At 39.3% G+C, this 20,602-nt stretch overlaps 1 long non-coding RNA gene across 1 annotated transcript; it reads right to left on the minus strand.

Moving 5' to 3' along the window:
• Positions 1-14,790: 14,790 nt before the first annotated feature.
• Positions 14,791-15,457, minus strand: LOC306999052. Its single transcript, XR_013797719.1, has 3 exons — positions 15,261-15,457; positions 14,983-15,044; positions 14,791-14,901 (listed from the first exon to the last, which is right to left on the minus strand). It is a non-coding gene; the product is annotated as an uncharacterized lncRNA (long non-coding RNA).
• Between the last annotated feature and the right edge of the window lie 5,145 nt (positions 15,458-20,602).

Consider the following 20,602-nt stretch of genomic DNA (forward strand, 5'->3'; position numbering starts at 1 on the left):
TACCACTTGATGGCCAAGCTCACACACACACACACAGCTGATGCGTTTCTACGCCCACTCGTCAATATCAGTAACGTTACCTCGTCAGTATTTCTTTCACCCTTTTATTGATGGACAGTGTTACATTGTGTGAGAGATTATTTGCTCCAAGTGAGAATGTTAGTGTGAAATTGAACACAGTATGCAATGCAGTTTTCAATAAAAACATTTGCACAAAGCAAGCCGATCCACTTTTCCATGTTGATAAGAGCATTAAAATGAGAAAAAATAATGGGACAAAAAGAAATCAAGAGACATTTAGAATATATAAAAATGTGTGATTAATCGCGAGTTAACTATGACATTAATGCGATTAATCGCGATTAAATATTTTAATCGTTTGACAGCCCTAGTAAATATATATATATGTATATATATATATATATATATTATGAAGACTTCATATGCAAAAGCCTCTAATTGCCATTTGAAATTTTCTTCTAGAATTATCATTTTTGGTTGGGATATCTGGTTTTCTTTTTGAGTCTTTTTAAACAGGAGTTTGTTGTTTTCATGTATACCTTGGCAACTAGCCTGAATAATATGCACATGAAATTAAACTTGTTGAACCCACCTCAACATGTCTTTTACAATCATTTAACCCACCATGGGTAATGCTGAAGTCACTGTTACAAACTGTACAGAGTGCAAGACTGTCATTATGTTTTACTCTTATAAGACGGGTACACTTTCGTGTAGTCTGGCGTAAAATGTGTCTTATACTTTCGTTTTTCGTGGCACTCTTTCTCTGCCATGGCGCTCCTGTTTCTAGATACACTGAGCTGATTAATTTGCGGTTAGGGAGAAGAGATAAAAGCCCGCCCACAGTGACACTTGATTGGTTGATTTACCGAAACAGCCTAATCAGGATGCTCTCATCCGGGAGACTTGGGATGTCTGGAAAACATGCAAGCCACTGTGTATCCAAACCACAACAAGCTATGAACCATCTACGATCTAACCATAGGATTGATATTCTACCCAGCTCCTGTTTTAACAGATCTCCCTGCGTGATGATGGCAGCATACTGAAGTCCTCCTGTGAGTGCGTGGTGGGGGACGTTAAATGCAGTCATGCTGCAGCGCTTGCCATTTTTGGCATGCGGGAGGTCAGCGTGACTGACATGGACTGCCGCTGGAGGAAACCTGCCACCGTTAAAGTAACAAGGCCAGTGTCTGAGCTGTATCCGCAGGTAGAGGAGACCTACATTGCTCTTGCCAGGGACGTCACTGAGGAGGATATGTTCTGGTTCAGGTCGGCACTTCATGGGACTCAATGTGGGATGACATGGCTGTTGTCGCCAGAGCCAGAGCCCCAGCATCAGGCTCTCCCCACTGTTCCTCAAGGATCGGGGGCTAGAGGCAGTCCTTGCCTCCTTGGTGCTTTCTGAGGATCAACGCCTGGCCATCCAAACAGCCACCGTGGGGCAACGGGCAAATCCCCAATGGCAGCAGCACAGGCAGGGCCGGTTGACAGCCAGTAATTTTGGTGCTGTGCTTTCGCGCCGGTCTTCTGCTCCCTGTCCATCCCTCACGAAGCGGCTGCTTGGGGGACAGAATTTGCATGGTGTCCTCGCTGTAAACTGGGGCGTAATGAATGAGCCAGAGGGGGTGAAAGCCTTTAAAATGGCTCATCAGGTGGAGGTGCTTGATAGTGGACTCTTTGTGAGCCGATCAGGCATCCTGGGAGCGTCACCTGATGGGCCGGTTGGATCATCTGCCCTGCTGGAGGTAAAGTGCCCTTACAGCCAGCGAAACAACACCATCACAGAGGCTGTCACAGAGGTCCCATCGTTTTGCCTGTGTGTGGAGGGGCAGGGGTATGCACTCCCATACCCACCCATACTGGCACCAGGTCCAGGGTCAGCTTTACCTAGCTGGTCGGAATGTTTGCTATTTTGTGGTGTGGACCACGAAGGAGGCCAGGAGGTCAGTAGAGAGGACTGAATCTGTATATAATATGTAAATAGTTTTTTTTATTTTTTTATATCAAATCAGTTCTTTTGTTCATGTTCCAAACATTTTGGGTGACTGTGGATCAGCGTTCCCGCCGCGTCTCCTGTCAGTACCTGTAATCAGGGAAGCCAATGATCCAGATACAGACTGTACTACTACAGTTCTTTTAAACTAAAATCTGTTGTATTATGTGTTAGAGAGATTCAGCCAGATTCATTTTTTTGTCATAAATTTCAAAATAAAGAATTAATTTATTAAAAGGTGAGATAGCAGAGGGAGAAAAGAGAAGGGAATGTCATCAATTAGGTGGCAGCAAGGGTGCTGCTTATCTCTTTGATTAGCGGCTGTTGCAAATTTACTAATGCGCAGCACAACTGTACTAGCACATTGGCTAAGCTCCTTAGCTGGTAGGGGATTATTTGAAGTATTTTGAAGTCCTTCAACCGTCCATTGGCCCTCTCCACATGGATACGGTTTCTTGCCAGTTCCCTTGTGGCCCTGACCTCACTCCCGGAGAACTTTCCATTATTCAAAAATGGTGGTATGTTAACACTGACACCTTCTGGAACAATGTCGGAAATCAGGAACCCCTTGTCAGCCAGGGCCATATCTCCTGGTGCAAGCTGCTCCAGCAAGCCGGAGTCCTTTGTAATGGCCTTGTCTGACACAGACCCAGGGAACAGCTGACTGCAAAATGTGATGACTCCATTGGGGGCGACACCAATTAATACTTTGAAGGAGTACATTCCACGGTATGCAGAGTACACCATTTTTGCCACATCCATGTCCTTAGGAGCTGCCACTTTAACCCTCTGGGGACCAAGGTGTTTTTGGGGTCCTTGAGATGTTTTGACATGCCCTGATATTTGTATTTTTTTCAGTTTCTTATAAACATATTAATGGAAAAGGTGTAATTACACTCTATTTAGCACGAACATGGCTATCATAATATGTGAGCAACATGTATGTACATGTTTGCATTTTTGAGAGAATATTATTTATGCGTGGTTATTCAAAAAACTCAAACTTACATTTTCTGATATAAGACCACAAACGACCAACTTCACATATTCCCACAATACTTTTGACTAATGGATGTTATCGGCTAGAGTGTTTACTTCGTTCACATTAAACAATAGATTGATTTAAATTTTGTAAGACACTTTTTGTTTGGAAAGGCAATGTGCAGGTAGGCGTGAATGATCCAACAAGGTCATAATTAATGTCCTAATTCACACCTGAGAAGACAAAGACCTGCTAATGCTGCATACTAATGAGCCTTTCATTCAGGTGTCACTGAGCCACAAGAAAGAATGCAAAGACAACACACACATACATATACATACATACACACACACACACACACATATATATATATATATATATATATATATATATATATATATATATATATATATGAACTATTATTCATTATTTTATGTTTTATTTAAAGGATAATTCCGGTATTTAACACCTTGAGTCTATATTGTAGTTTGTTTTGGATGAACAAGAGTGGTGGACAACATTTTTTTGACAATGGTTCCTCTCTCGAGTTTTTGACTATAATAGAATTGGCCATGGACCCATTTAACATTGGAGTCAATGGGCATGTCCAAAAATGTCATTAAAACAGCCAATAATGTTCGTTTACAAAACTGTTAAACTCACAGAGTGGTTAGTGGTGTTCGTTGATGATTATAAACAATATATTGTCGCAATATATGATTCCAATCCGTTTATTTTGCTATAGTGGAACTATTTTTTCAGACACTTCACAACTGTGTAACTTCCGCTCAATATTTGAATCTGAAGCTTTAGCACACTCCCGACCACTTGATGGCGATAACCGATGTTTATGTCTCACGGGACACTCACGGTCACAGTCGAGTTTTTTTGCATATTGCAATGGTTAGTGGTCACGTCTTTTTAAAATATTTTCAAGGTTTTGTTTGTTTATTTCGCTTACTCTCCCGGAGCACAGTTGCTCTTCTCGCTAGCCTTATGAGAAACGGAAGCGAGCAAAAAGACTACATCGACCAAATGTAAACAGCCTCCTTTCCGTTTCCGGTAGCGCATTTATATTAACGAGCACTCAGTCCTTCAACAGAATTCAATGGGATTTTACAAAATGACGAATGAAACACGACAGAAACTGTATTTCGCAACACTTTTTGTTTCTGGAACATCAACTAACATCACTAATCACTCGGTGAGTTGCACAGTTTTGTAAACGAACATTATTGGCTGTTTTAATGACATTTTCGGACATGCCCATTGACTCCAATGTTAAATGGGTCCATGGCCAATTCTTTTATAGTCAAAAACTCGAGAGAGGAACCATTGTCAAAAAAATGTTGTCCACCACTCTTGTTCATCCAAAACAAACTACAATATAGACTCAAAGTGTTAAATACGGGAATTATCCTTTAACTGCGTAAGACAGTATATTGTGGATAATTTAACATCTTATTTCAAATAATATGAACTATTTACTATTTTATGTTTTATTTATCTGCATGTGTAAGACAGTATGTGGATAATTTAACATCTTATTTTATATAATATGTACTATTATTCAGTATTTTATTTATCTGTGTAAGACAGTACATTGTGGTGTATAGATTAAAATGCTTATACTTGATAATTGAACATCTTATTTCATATAATATGTACTATTATTCACCATTTTATATGTTTTATTTATCTGTGTAAGACAGTATATTGCAGTGTATTAGATTAAATTGCTTATACTGGATAATTTAGCATCTTATTTCAAATAATATGAGCTATTAACTATTTTATGTTTTATTTATCTGTGTAAGACAGTATATTTTGCGGTGTATTAGATTAAATTGCTTACTTGATAATTTTGCATCTTATTTCAAATAATATGAGCTATTATTCACTATTTTATGTTTTATTTATCTGTGTAAGACAGTATATTGCAGTGTATTAGATTAAATTGCTTATACTGGATAATTTAGCATCTTATTTCAAATAATATGAGCTATTATTCACTATTTTATGTTTTATTTATCTGTGTAAGTCAGTACATTGTGGTGTATTAGTTTAAAATGCTTATACTTGATCATTTAAAGGTAGGGTAGGTCAGAATTGTCTAAAAAAACTTTTATTCAAATTTGTTTAAACTGTCTTTATATACCAATACATAATTAAAATGCTTATACTTGATCATTTAAAGGTAGGGTAGGTCAGAATTGTCTAAAAAAACTTTTATTCAAATTTGTTTAAACTGTCTTTATATACCAATACATAATTAAAATGCAAGTACTCTGAAATAGAGAGTATAAAAAACTGAGTGACTCTAGTGTATTTCATCTTCAATAAACACAGCTCATTAATTCCATTCACTCCCACCTAAAAACGGGTGCGCGCCCATGGGCAGAGCCAGTAATAGTCTATTAGATGAAATTGCTTACTTGATCATTTAGCATCTTATTTCAAATAATATGAGCTATTATTCACTATTTTATGTTTTATTTAACTGCGTAAGACAGTATATTGTGGATAATGTAACATCTTATTTCAAATAATATGATGTAGGATTCACTATTTTATATGTTTTATTTATCTGTGTAAGACAGTAGATGTAAATGTAGATGTATTAGATTAAAATACTTATACAAAATAAAATTAACATCTTATTTCATTTATTCACTATTTTATGTGTATTATTTAACCACAATGATTTATTTTTATTTCTTAAAAACTAATTTGTGACATTTCACCTGCTCAGAAAGATTTAAGGATCTGTGACTTTAACCAGTACTTTAACTTACTTTAAAATACTTATGCTTGATAATTGTATTTATATTTCACATATATGTGAAAATATTGCCTATTATTAATAGTTTATTTTTATGAAGAATTATTTTAACAAATATAAATGCAAAATACAAGGGTAATCCTTTGGTGTAATAAGTTCTTTGGTATAAACAGCTCTGTGTAAAACATTTTGTCAAGTTTTATATCATCATCTGATATCGTTCTATTGAGCCAGGTCTCGGAAAGTGTGATTACATTAGGTTTATTATAAGTAAGCCAGGCTCTTAAAAGGTCAATTTTGGGCAGTAAACTTCTAATATTCAGATGAATGCTATACATACCTTTACTGATGTTCATAGTACAGTTTTGACATGACAGTTAACCAACAGTCTGACAAATGAAACATAGCAATAATAAGGACTAGCAGTAAAAAGGTAGAAAAGAGAGCTTACACACTCATACACACACACATTTCTATATAAAAACATAATCTAAACAAAAATAAAGTAAAAATTAACCAAGCTCAGTCTGCTTTTTAGCATTTTGTTAGATGGACATATAGAATGTTAATAATGAGCTGAATTCATACTACTGATCAAAACCTCAAACATCCCCCCCACCACCATGTCTGCACAGAGAAGTGACTGAACTGCATTTTTGCATATTGTGCTTTCACATTTATACCATTTGTGACTGGGCCTTTGTCATGTGGTTTTTGCAGAGTTTTCTCTGGATCTGACTGCATTGTTCGCATAGGCTCTCTTTCTGACAGTCTTCTTACGACTTGTTTGGTTTTATTATCATTCTTTTAATTTGGCCTAGGAAATTCAGGGAAACTAAGGCCCCGTTTACACGATGGGAAAACGCAGATATTTCTCTGCGTTTTGGCCTGTCATTTACACGAAAACGCCGTTTTTATCCCAGAAAACGATTATTTCTAAAAACTCCGGCCAAAGTGGAGATTTCTGAAAACGCCGGTTATTTGTTGTCGTGTCAACTGGGAGAAACGGGGTTTTAGGTTCTGTCTTGTCGATTCTGAGGATTCTGATTGGCTTGCATGGCTTTATCCTTCTCCTTACACTGCCGCCCATAGGTTTAGCATAGTTATAAAGGCGCTCGGCGGCGTATTTATGCAGGTTGTGTGCACGATGTTATTATTGAAAACGGAGGGGGAGAAATATTCGTTTCTCTAAATACCCGGCTATGTGTAAATGTGGCCTAAGAAATGTTGTCAAGTACACCAAATGCGTGTAAGTCGTGAATCAAATGAGTTAAAGGGATAGTTCACTTTAAAATTAAAATTCTGTCATCATTTACTCACCCTCAAGTTGTTTCAAACCTGTATTAATTTATTTCTTCTGCTGAACACAAAGAAAGATATTTTGAAGAATGTCAGTAACCAAACAGTAGTCTGTACCCATTGACTTCCATAGTATTTTTTTTTTCCTACTATGGAAGTCAATGGGTACAGACTACTGTTTGGTTACTGACATTCTTCAAAATATCTTTCTTTGTGTTCAGCAGAAGAAATAAATGAATACAGGTTTGAAACAACTTGAGGGTGAGTAAATTATGACAGAATTTTAAAGGGGGGGTAAAATACTTAGTTTCAGTCAATCTCATGTTAATCTTGAGTACCTATAGAGTAATAGTGCGTCCTTCATATCTCCAAAAAGTCTTTAGTTTCATCATATTTATAAAATAAAAATACACCTTTCCGATTCTATCCGGAAAAAGCCGAGGTCCTTGATTCTGGGCGTGGGCGGAGCTATAGAGTCAAGCAGGGGCAGCTTGAGCCAGCATTAACACTGGGTTCTTTCTTTGGGAAGCTGAACAAGGTAAACTTTCCCTTACATCCCAAAACACACTTTTTTGGAGACATTCTTGACATCAACCATTCCTATTTAGCGCTGCTGATGATGATTTCCAGTAGTAGCCCGTCGATGAGTGCGGTCTTTCTCTCCTCTGGTCGACGTGTGCGTGAACGCGCTTTTCCGAGAGCAATGCTCATATAAGGAGTTCCACTCTGGTCTACGTCATTAGATCTACGATAGAAAAAAACCAGCCGAAACGTGTTGCAACCCGGAAGTATGATTTTCAGCACATAAATTCTCTGTTATTCGTTCAAAATAACTTTTCAAACTTTGGCCATTATTAGCATGAGTATCCATCTCTTTAACACTGTAAACAACTCTGAATACATGAAACACCATTGTACCCCCCCCTTTAATTTTAAAGTGAACTATCCCTTTAAGCAATGCATGTTGTAAGTTATGGTTTCTTTCCCATACAAGCAGCTGCAGTGGTTCACAAACAAAACCAGGAGGTTTCCAGCATAGTATGCACACAAGGATGGACTGAGAAAGATGGTCATAGCAACTGCAAGCAGCATGAAGTTTTCATACATTGCCTGAGGACATGTTTCCTTTTAAACAGACAGGTGCAGTTTCTGGTTACGTCATCACTCTTGAATGGCAGCTTAAACAACAGCTCCTCCGGGGAAAACCAGCTAACTGCCCCGTTAAATTATCAGATATAACTTTTTTAAATTCTGTTTAGCTCGAAAAGTGGGGTAAGAATGGGAAGAAGAGATAGAAACAAAAAATGCACCACTGGAGAAACTGTGAAGGAAGAAAACGCAGGGAACAGCTCTCCTACGCAGGTACAAGATGGCAAAGCTAACGCGAGCCTTCAACCGAGTGAGGCAGTACGTTTAACAAAAGTTCTGGAGGAGATAAGGGACTTTCGCAAAGACACAAAACAACAACTAACCGAAATTATCTCAGAAATCACCAGTGTTAATCAAAAATCGGCAGAGGCAGGAACGCGAATTGAAAAAGTAAAAAATCGCGTTCAAAATGTGAAGCAGGTGATGAGCAAGATGGTAAAAGTCATCAATCAACAAGAAAACAAATTACTCGACCAAGAAGGGAGATCTAGAAGAGAACTAGGAGAACATAAGGCTCTAAAATGTTACCGAAGGATCAGAGGGCACGCCAAAGGCGATGTTTGTGGAAAAGTTACAGTGAGATACACTGGAGATCCCTCCGATTACGGACCTTGGCATCGAGAGAGCTCACCGCACGCTTACCCCAAAACCCTCCCGAGATAAACCACGGTCAATTATAATCAAATTCCACCGCTACAAAAATTAAAGAAGAGATTCTGCACAAAGCCTGGGCAAAAAAGGTGTTTTTGAACGAGAGACCAATATACCGTACTTTGACCAAGACTACACCCCCAACAATTCTTCAGAAACGTAAGGAATACTCTGAAGCTAAACGAGTATTAAAACAGAAACAGATCTGGTTTCAGACCCTGTTCCCCGTTAAACTGCGCTTGTTTTATGATGACGGGACGCGACTGTACCAGTCGGCAGAGGAGGCAACCGCAGACATGAAAGATAGGGGACTGCCCATCAGTGTAATCACGCCAAGGGAGAGTCTAGCGGTGTGTGTGTGTGTGTGTGGATCTCTCAGGTGCATTCGTGGATCTCGTGTGTGTGTGTGTGTTTGTGTGTGTGGATCTCTAACGTGCATTCGTGGATCTCTATGTGTGTGTGTATGTGTGTGTGTGGATCTCTCACGTGCATTCGTGGATCTCTGCGTGTGTGTGTGTGTGTGTGTGTGTGTGTGTGTGGATCTCTAACGTGCATGAGTTGATTGCAGTGTGTGTGGATCTGTTGCGTCCATTTGTGGATTTATTTGTGTGTGGATCTGTCGCGTGCATCTGTGGATTGCTTTGTGTTACGAACTCTTATGAACTACAGGGTCAGAAGAGGTCATGATAAAATGTGGTGTGATTGGGGTGGCAAGAGACAACACGTAACAAAGAAATGTGAAAGAAAGATTTTAATATAGAAATAATTTATTATACAGAAATGAAATAATTATACAAAACGATGAATAATAGTTATAATAATAATGGTGAATATAGGCAAGGAAAAATAAACAAATATTTACAGATCAAAAAGATATCATATAAATAAATAACCCAAGATAAAAAGGGGACTTAATTAGTGAAGCCAAAGAAATTAAAAGAACAAAACAAAACTCATTCTAACTTGGTATTAAACCTCTAATCTAACTAATAAAGGAAAGAAAAGAAGAAAACATCAAATCTTCAGCGTCAAACTCCCTAACTGAATTACTCTAACTAACAAACACAAAACATACAGAAGCTGGCATTCACTTTCTTACATGGGGTCCGTTCTTCGTACGACACTAACTCACTTAGCTGGATTTGATTGTTGGCGATTTGGCATGATCAAGGATTCTTTGGTTCTTCGATGCTCATCCTGGACTTGCTGTCATAGCAACAGGTGCGCAATCTTAAACCTGCTCGCGAGCAGGCTTATTTCATGTTAACAGGATTAGATCCCGGCTTTATAAGCGGAGGTGATACGGTAAGTCTTTCGCAGCCATGTCTTGTCCGTTTTTACGTCAGGAACCTGTTGCTGAAGGTGCAGAATAATTCGAAGAGCTTTTCGAATTAATCGCGTTTTGCAAGATCGACAGGATCCTTTAGCGCAGCGCGATAATCTACTGATTGAGAGAGATCGTTTTTCTCGGAAGGGTGTCATCTACATTGTCAACTTGTTGGAGCCACACGTTAAATGTTCGACTCGCCGGAGTCGGGCTTTAACAACTGCACAAACAGTTTGTATAGCTTTGAGAATCTTTGCGAGTGGCACTTTCCTTTACACTATTGGAGATGCGGAAAACTTGGGGGAAAGTGCTGTATGTCGTGCCATTCGCAAAGTTTATCTGGCACTCAAACAGTTTTTAGGGGGCTTTTTTGATATTTCCAAGCCACTTAAGACCACAGGCTGTGAAGCAGAATTGTTTTGCCATTGCAGGTACATTATAATTGTTAATGAAGATCATGCAACCATGATCATGCCAAAAAGTAGCCTAGGACTTACAGTATTTGTTCCTCAGGCTTCCCTAACGTGATTGGTGCCATAGACTGCACACACGTCCCCATCAAGGCCCCAATGAAGGGGATTTTGTAACCGAAAGGGATTTCACAGTGCAAATGTGCAGGTAAATTACCATTACGATTCTTAATATTCCAGATTAGAAAAAAAAAATATATATATAAAAAAAGTAATCAAAAAGTATGCAGTTGACGGATTACAAATATTTTAGATGGTGTGTGACGCCATGTTGCACATAACAAATGTGGAAGCCAAGTGGCCTGGTTCTGTGCATGATTTTCAGAGAGTCAAATTTATGCACATTATTTGAACGTGGTAAGGAAAAATAATAATTTCAAACTCACTGTATTACATAATTTTATTATGAGCCTAACAAAACTGCATTTTTCAGGTGCTTACGATGGGATCCTGCATGGGCTATGCCTGCAGGCAATATTCATGACACCATTCCCTGACCCAACTCCTGGACCACAAACCCGTTTCAATACAGCTCTAGCCAGGACAAGGGCACGCATTGAAATGACCTTTGGGCAACTAAAGGGAAGATTTCAGTGTCTGAAGGGTCTGAGGGTTGCACCTGACAGGGCCTGTGACATTATTGTTGCATGTGCCATCCTCCACAATATTGCCACCATCAGAAAGGAGAGGACCCCTGTGGTGGAGGTGCAGCCTGATAATGACCTCCAGCCAGTGCACTTGGACCAACCCAGTGGCAGAGCTGCATGGGACCGAATTGTGGGACACCATTTTTGATTTGTTTTCCTTTTTCTTTTTTTACACACATAAACCTTCATTTCACGAGTTCACACTTATAAATAAGTCAGATGGAATAAATGGTATGCATATTTGGCGTGCTGTCCGAGGAGAGGGCTCCGGGCTCGGTATTCGGCCCGAACCCAGAGTACTCCCCCCGTATTGCTGGTTTAGGAAGTAACCAGGCGAGTGTGAGGAGACGGGGTGGTGGAGGGATGCTGAAAAACTGTCGAGGAACGTTGGTGAGTCAAATGAGTATGTATATAGGTCTTGTAGGGTAAATGCCTCGGACTCTGGGTCCGTATGAATTAACTCAAATGATCCATAGGGAATTTTAATAACTAATCATGAATATGATTAATATTTTGCATATTACAGTTACATTAAATTATCGAAATTGAAAATGTATAGATTATATGAATAATCGATCACAACGTCTTATAATTCCTCATTCATATATCAATAATCTTATTTAATTTTGATTATGAGATAACCTTTAAGGGAAATTCATGTAATGATCAAATAGGTGTTTGTCCCGCAAAAACCATCAAAGATCACCCATCAACCCCTCAGGAAAGCTATCCCTCCTTATAAACTCCATGAAACATTAACTTCCGGCCGGTGAACATTAATTTTCCGGTGTTTATAAAATTAAAACTACTCAATGTAGTAAATACTGAGCACTGGTAGCTCGGGTCGTAAATCTCATTGACTTTTGTGTTTTTACAAGCATTTTTACTTTGAATATATGTTTTAATAAATGCAAAACTACACAATATACACTGATTATACGTCTATGTACATAACTTACAGTTAAACAATACAAGACAAAACGGATAACAGATGAGAGAGGGAGATTTGGAGAGAGAGTGAGAGAGTGGATCACGAATGATCATAGAATAGCAAAATCACAGACCTTTGAGAGCCAACACCGAAACAACCTTAAAGGAGAACTCCGGTCAATTTTAACATTGAGCTCAATTTTTAGTAAATTTGAAGTGCTGTCAATACAGAGAACAATGACAAAAATCGGTGTTGCCTACACTGTGTTATCCTATTTTTAAAATTTACATCCTATTGACTTGAATGGGGCAAGTTTTAAACTTAACCAGTTCTTAGTCTTATCATCCGTGATGTGTCATTACAAGTGCCCAGCCATGTTGAGTGATTCCTTCAGAGTGAACACGAGTGAATCTGACTGCAGTAGATGTGAAAGATATGAATAAAAATGATTTTATATCAGCCAGCGCACAGACCTGTATTTAGTTCCTGTTTTCGGTCGAAGTCCAAAGTAGTCGATTGTCGAGTTCACGCGCATAGGTTTAGTTACTATGATCACGCGCGTGAACTCGACAATCGACTACTTTGGACTTCGACCGAAAACAGGAACTAAATACAGGTATTTGCGCTGGCTGAATTAACATCATTTTTATTCATATCTTTCACATCTACTGCAGTCAGATTCACTCGTGTTCACTCTGAAGGAATCACTCACATGGCTGGGCACTTGTAATGACACATCAAAGATGTTAAGAGGATAAAAGCAGGTTTAAAACTTGCCCCATTCAAGTCAATAGGGTGCAAATTTTAAAAATAGGATAACACGGTGTAGGCAACACCGATTTTTGTCGTTGTTCTCTGTATTGACAGCACTCCAAATTTACTAAAAATTGAGCTCAATGTTAAAATTGACCGGAGTTCTCCTTTAAAACATTAAAACTCGTGGGAGTTAATACTTGCAAAGTTGTTTGTGTATGAGTCTGAGTAGGGGAGCGCGCGTTCTCGTGCTGAGGCGCGTTCTCTCGTGAGTCCCCGAGCAGGGCGCGTTCTCGCGCACGTGCTCCCTCGTGTTTCCGAGCGCGCTGGTCGCGGGAGAATTCGAAGGCTCCTTGAAAGTGAAGTTGCTGAAGGAATTCAGGCTTCGTTCGTTTGACTCGTAGGTGGAAACGAACAAAGGCGAATTTGAAAATGAAACAAAAGAAACTTTAGATAAAGAAAATAAAAGAAGACGGAGACTCCCAAAGGAGTTCGGAGACTTTTCACATGACGAAGCAGTGATGAAGGCAGGAAGAGCAGAGAGAGCTGAGAGGGGAGTTCCGGCTTTTGAGGGACTCCTTTCTCCGCCCCGTTTTTCGGGAAGGACAAATCATCTGCCGAGATTCGCACGCGGGAAAATTATCCTTTGTTTGCTGGGAACATCCTTCTGGCTTGAATTACAAAAGTGTGTGGCTTAAACCTTTCGGCTCCAGAAATATAACGTGTAAAACAATGTACATTACTGCATTCTGCTATCAGAATTCGACTCAGTTAGGTCTCAAGATTGAAAATGATATCAAACACATCAGGTTACGGTTATAGGAATACAACGTTTGATTATTATGCATTAGTATAGACATTTAAAGTTCGATTAATGTTACACTAGGACATATATATGCTTTCCTATGGTTTATAAACACATCTTAACACAAAAAGGGATATATTTATTACATTTAAGAGTGACTATGGTAGCAGTCCTTTTCTTTGTCTGAAGACATGTGGTGTCCGGTTACGTGTATGCGTACATTCCAGAGGGTGATAGAGAAACAGTTTCTTCTGTTTTATGGCATGTGAGTGTCCGGTTACGTGCTCATGCATGCGTTTGGACAGGAAGTTTGGGGCTGGGTTTTTTGGGGAGCCACCAAAACCTCTTGTCTGTTCAGACAGTGAATGAAGTGTTTGGAGAATCACGATTCACTAATTTGACAAGCAGCTGGCCGGATGTCATTGTCGCTACAGTCTCCACTCATGCTGATTGGATAGAAATGTTGATTACTGATTGTTGACAGCTGGTTGGAATGATGTGATAATTGGATCAATTATTTGAACGTGCTCCTCCCGAACTTTGTTTATAAAACATCATTAAATTAATAATAGACAAGACAACATGCTTAGTTCCTTGAGTTTTATTTCAATTGTTTCTCAATAAAAGCCAGTGATGGTCATCTTTTGCCTGCAATAAGATATATTGTTATGCAAGGTCAGCAATAGTACGGTGTGAAAAATAGTGTTTTAGCACTTACTCTGAAGTTCTTTTTGAAGCAACTCAATCTCTAGTGCCAGTTTTTTCTTCTTTAAGGTGTCAAGTTCTATTTCTCCCCTTAATTTTAGTTTTTTAAGATCAAAATACTCAATTTTCTGTTGAAGATTCCGTTTATATAGGGTATGGATATCACCCTGTGCCATTAAAAAAAAAAAAAAAAAAATTCAACAAGCCTCATGCAACAGAAATAAAAAGGAAAAGTAGACTGCCCACCTCTGTATCACTTTGTGCAGTAGGCCTTCTGTAGGCCTTTCCTCTTGCAACTCATATTGCAGTTATTTATAAGTTATTTATGCACTTACAAGTACTTCCTCCAAAGGACAGTCATCTGAGAGGGTTTCTTCACTGTCCTGTGCAAAAGAAAAATGGGTATTACAAAGTGTTGCACTTTCTTCCCTTTTGATGTAAAGTAAAACAAAAAATCCACTTACTGCACATGCTTCAGCCACCACTTTCTTGGGAACAGGTAAAAGTGTTGGTATATTATGTAAAACTACACAAAAGAGGAGAACTCAATGGCATTACAATGAACTAGACTAGGAATTTTTTTTATCAATAACATTGCAAAATATATTTACATTAAGTTATGCAGTTTTCACCTTCACAAGTCAAAGCAATTGACTAAATATTTCTCTGTTGAAATGACTGTACCAGCCATTTGGATTATAAATTATTTATAGTGTAGCAAGATGATTTAAAACTAATTTACCTGTAATTAAGGTGTTGCTGTTACTGGTCCCTGGCTTTAGGTCTAAGGAAGAGCTACCCCCAGGGATGCCCTCCACAATGGGTCGGTTCTCATTTAACCCAAGGGCCAGCTCTTCTGCCGGGGTATAATGTGGGGGTGCAGGACCACCACCTGTTTTTTTTCATCTCAGCCTTTTTCTTGGTTGCTGTTATAAACAGACAAACACATAATTTAAAATGTTTTTGGTAAAAGAGACTAAACGGTAGAAGTAGAAAAGATTACCAGTTTGAAGAATATTCTTGTACTTCACTTTTACTTGTTCCCATGTTCTAGTGAGTCCTGAGCTGGCTCTGACATCAAGCCATACCTGCCAACATGTACGCATTTTTCGTACTCGGCACGCATTTTGACCCATAAGTACGCTTGTACGATTGGCTGCTCTGTAGATACGCATTTTGTTGCTTCTCGCATTTCGCCGATTTCAGTTTCTATGCAATCTATGATGCTGATTCTGCTGCTGAGCCACAGTGTTTAAGTGGAGTGAAAAGCTTTCGGCCAATCAGAGCGCTGCATGTTAACCCGCCGCCCACCTACCCCTCCTGTTTACATGCTTCACGATCAGCGCTCAATTCAGTGCCTCAAGCAAGCCAAACTAGCCGGATAAGAAAAAAACTAGCCTAGGCTTTCATGTCATGGCTGAACCGCCACAAAAAAAGGTTCGGAAAACAAAGATTTTTAGACAACTATCGTGAGAGGTGGCCTTGCCTCCAGATGTCCAGGCTACCTCATCATGCGTTCTGCACCATCTACAAGACGGACGTCGACATCAGTCACCAAGGGGCAACAGGTAACGGACACAGTCTCACACACAAATACTCCCTATCACCAGAAACATAATTATATTAAAAATAAAAGGATGATGACATAATGAGTAAAAAATGTTCATGTCAATAGGCTAACGTTAGCTTATCAAACCGGCCATCCTTCCCATTAGTTGGGGAAATGAGTTGGCAGTTAGAAAAGTGGTGGAATGGCTAGAAATCTAGAAGGTTTTAGACAGGCCAGGTGCTGATTAACGTAAGATAAAGGTAACAGGCTATTTTTAGCTTAATTGAATTTATGAACATTAAAAATTACCTGGACATCATAACAGGCAGTCCAGCTGTGACGAGCTCAGTTCAGTTCACGCGTTCATTTAGGCTAACATGTACGTTAAGGGTGGCGCTGCCAATAACGCACCTAAAAGCTGTCGCAAAGAACCGGCAAAAGTAATGATTACAAATAATGTCAAATATAGAAAGGAGACATTTTAATTGTTTAATAATTAAACAATTAAACAAGTGTTTCCTGTATCAGTGTCGTGTCGGCTGAAAAGATGAAGTTGACGATGTTGTCTCGCGATCTTCGCAGTAGTGAACGCGCCAGAGAGAAATGCACATTTTATACGGATTACATAAGCAGAGAGCAGTCTGTTTTCTTTCGTTTTGAATTGTTCTGTTTAAAAGTAGCAGCTAGACAGGTATGCGAGTCAAGTAGACGCTGAGTTTCGGTTGCTTTATGAGGCGAGCTCTAACGTTAGTTGACGTTAGTTCTTCCTCCATTGGGTAGTATTACTTTTGGTTTGCGCAGTGTAATTCAGAAGGCTAAGTGTAACCTGGTCTGACTCTCATCTTTAACACATTACTACTTAGGCCTATTTATTAGCTCACTCCGCCTCCTATTGGTTAGACTAACAAAAATATGGGCACAAAATATTGGACAGGATATAAGACAACATTTGTTTCAATATATGTACTGCCATTCATCCACTCCATTCCTCTACACAGTAATAATAATTTATTGTAATCTAGTAGGTACTAGTGATGAGCCAAACAATGTATTTTAATGTAAATTGCATGTATCCTTTGAATTAATTTTGCGTTTGTGCGCGCGCGTATGTGTGTGTTGTGTATCATAATTTGTTCTGTTTTTATTCCATCAAATAAAAAAAGATAACTTGGACTTATAGTGTTCATAATAACGTAATTCATAATATTTGTAACAACATGCAGGAATATTATCTCCCCCCTCTCCATTTTCAGATTGCAGACGCCATGTGGAAGGAACAAAGCACAAGAAACTGGAAAGTGCCATTGCCTCAGTCCCTAAGATCACCACAAAGTTTTTTGGAGATCAAGATCTACGGACCATCAGGGCAGAAACACTTTTCTCAAACTTTATTGCTGAGCACAATGTGCCAGTGTCTATAGCTGACCATGCTGGACCATTATTTAAGAAGATGTTTCCAGATAGTCAAATTGCCCAGCAGTACGGCTGTGCCCGAACCAAGACAGCAGCTATATTGAACACACTTTCCTCAAATGATGAACAGGTCATCAGTGACCTTATGTGCCGTTCCCCATTTAGCATTGCAACCGATGGTAGCACAGACATGGATGATGTCAAGCTTTATCTTTTGGTTGTCCGTGTCTATGATCCCAGTGTTGGAAAAATAGTTGTAGCACTCCTGAAAATTGTTGAGTGTAGAGAGTCTATTGGCAAAGGGATATACAATCTCATTGACCAGGAACTAAACAAAACGAAAATACCATGGGGCAATTGTGTTAGCTTTTCTGCTGACAACGCCTCTGTCATGCAGGGGATAAGAAAAGGTGTCGCAGCATTCATTAAGTCACAGAATCCCCACATTTACATGGTCGGCTGTTAAAATTGTCACTTTTTGAGGGTGAGCAAAAACGCACCGTTTTTGTGTCTGTTCCTTTAAATGCAAATGAGCTGCTGCTCCCGGCACAGAGGGCGAAGCTTCAACAGCTCATGTCCTTTTACCTCACACAGACATGCACTGAACTGATTTAAAATACTTTAGGCTTTTATGTTTAAACTGGAGTCAGATTATGGCCCCATTTACACTGCATGGTTCAAGTGACCCAATTCCGATTTTTTCCTCTCATGTGGCACAGATCGGATATGACCGGCGAACGTGTAAGCAGTAAAAAAGCACATTGATTCCGATATTCTCAGATCGGTTTCAGGCCTCACTCATATGTGGAAATAAATCAGATATGAATCGGATACGTGCATTTGCGTCTGCGTGTAAGCAGACAAATCGGATATTCCCCAGTAAATGCAAGTCGTACGTCATTAAAAAAGGGACGTCAACTCAAGTGGACACCAACTGCGATCACATGACTTTGGCGTTATGGAGGACGAAGGCTCAACACAGTGGAGTAATATTTTCTCCGCCTTACGAGAGCAATGTATTGCTGTCCTTTGAAAATAGTGCGGAAAGCAAAACACTGGATAATTAGAGATGCGGGGATGAGCTACAAAGTCACCCGAATCCGCAGCCAAAAACAAAGCATCCACCCGCCACTCACCTGCACCAATAATTTTCTCTGATTTAAGTATCCGCACCCGATGGTCAAATTACTATTATAGACCCTTTGCAAACACGTGACGACCACATGACGACGCCATGCTGGACGGCAAAATATCTGGACGCACAAGCTAAACAGTAGTAGACGAGCAGGAAGTTTGATTAGTTTTTAAACAGTTTGAAATAGATACCACTAAACTTCATGGCTTCTTCTATTGTGTGGTAAACAGGGTATCCCCATACACTGGTGCTGATCTCAAAGCTTTTAAAAGTCTGGATGCTTACCAGTTCTTTGTAGCTGGCTGGGTTACAGGAAACGTTACGCGATGCTACGCTAACGGCGGGGGGAGGTACTTCATGGCAAAGGTAAGACATCAATCTCTGGTTTATTTTGTATTAACATCTATTCTTTACTTAAGTGAAGATTTATATAACACGTAGACTATGATTTTAGAGGACATGGTCGGCCGTGGCTTTTTAATGCATGCCTGGACGCATCCCAGTTCTGGGAAGTGCCGTCATTAATTATCGATCACACGTTAATCCATGCAATAAATCACGGAGTGTCTGTAATCAGTAGTAACCACATATAATTGTAACATCTTGATACAGATGACACTGTTAGAGACGGGTGATCAGTGTGAATGGGTAGACTGCACAGCCCTATCACGCTAGCTGGTACTTGCTCATTACATAGAGGTTACTCATGTTACAAATGACAATTTGACTGGGTCTCTATCAAACAAATGAAGCACACGTAACTGGGAAATACATAAATCTTACCTTGTAAAAAATGCTCGCTGCAAATCCTGGAGTACTTGGAGGGCTGCCAGTCCTTTCGGCTGATGGCAGCAACCCATCGCTGCCTTCTCTCCCCATCAAATGGTATTCAATAAAAATATATATTGGCTTTACCCTGTCTATTAGCACAGCCCACGGCACAACACAAAATAACCATTTTATTACAAGAACGAACACAAACACGTACTCGTTTGGCTTGCTGTCCATCTACAGAATAGCTCTTCCGCCGTCCGTCATGGCGTTCAGAATTTGCACGAGTAGAGCGTGACGTCATGTGCAAAGGGTCTATTCTTATGTGTTGTTACGCCGCGCGTGAGGATAAATATATCACCTTAAACAGCAGACTCAGCGACGGTTGATGCATCTTAATACACTGATGTATGAGCACTGCTTTTAAATAAACATTTCTTTAAAACAAAATTCATTTGACAGAATTTCATTTTCTTAATAGCATAAACAGGCTTTACTCCCTTGAAACTTAAACTAGAATGGAACATGCTATGTTAATATTTTCGTAAATAATTATTTATCATATCCACCCGCGACCCACCCAAAATTAATCAGAATGTTATTTTTATTACTTGACCCGCCCGATCCGCGGATTAGCCGCAGAGCCCCAGCGGATATAATATCACTATATTAATTTTCTCTGCTTCTGCATCCATATCGATCTGTTTTACTTCATTTTCTGGGTCACAACATCTACATTGGGTTGTTTTGGCAGTGTATAGTGTAAAAGCAAATATCGGATACTAGTCACTTTTAAAAGATGATGTAAGCGGGTCGTCAAAAAAATCTATCCTCTTTTAAGTAGTCAGCAAATAGGAATTGGGCATCAAGACCTGCAGTGTAAATGCAGCCCAAGTCAACGGAGTCAATGATGGAGAGACTCAAGAAGTGACAACATGTAGAATGCAACAGGACATTTCTGAATGGTTAGTTGACGAATTTATGTAGCTGATGTGTAGTTACCTTCTAGTCATTGATTAGCATATTCTGTCTTGATAATCTATAAATCGTGTTCCGGAGGTGAGGTTTATGTACATTTTGGTTTGGTGATGTCACTAACCCGGGAGGAATGTTGTGTAGTCCCTACCAGCTGTTTGTTGTAGTCCTTAAAAAACAATTCCTTTAAAAGCAAATATCTCCCTTTGCTTTGAACATTGTAACTTTGCAGATGTTGTTT

The sequence above is a fragment of the Phoxinus phoxinus genome (assembly GCF_949152265.1).
Source record: "Phoxinus phoxinus genome assembly, chromosome: 5".
Classification (NCBI taxonomy): Eukaryota; Metazoa; Chordata; class Actinopteri; order Cypriniformes; family Leuciscidae; genus Phoxinus; species Phoxinus phoxinus.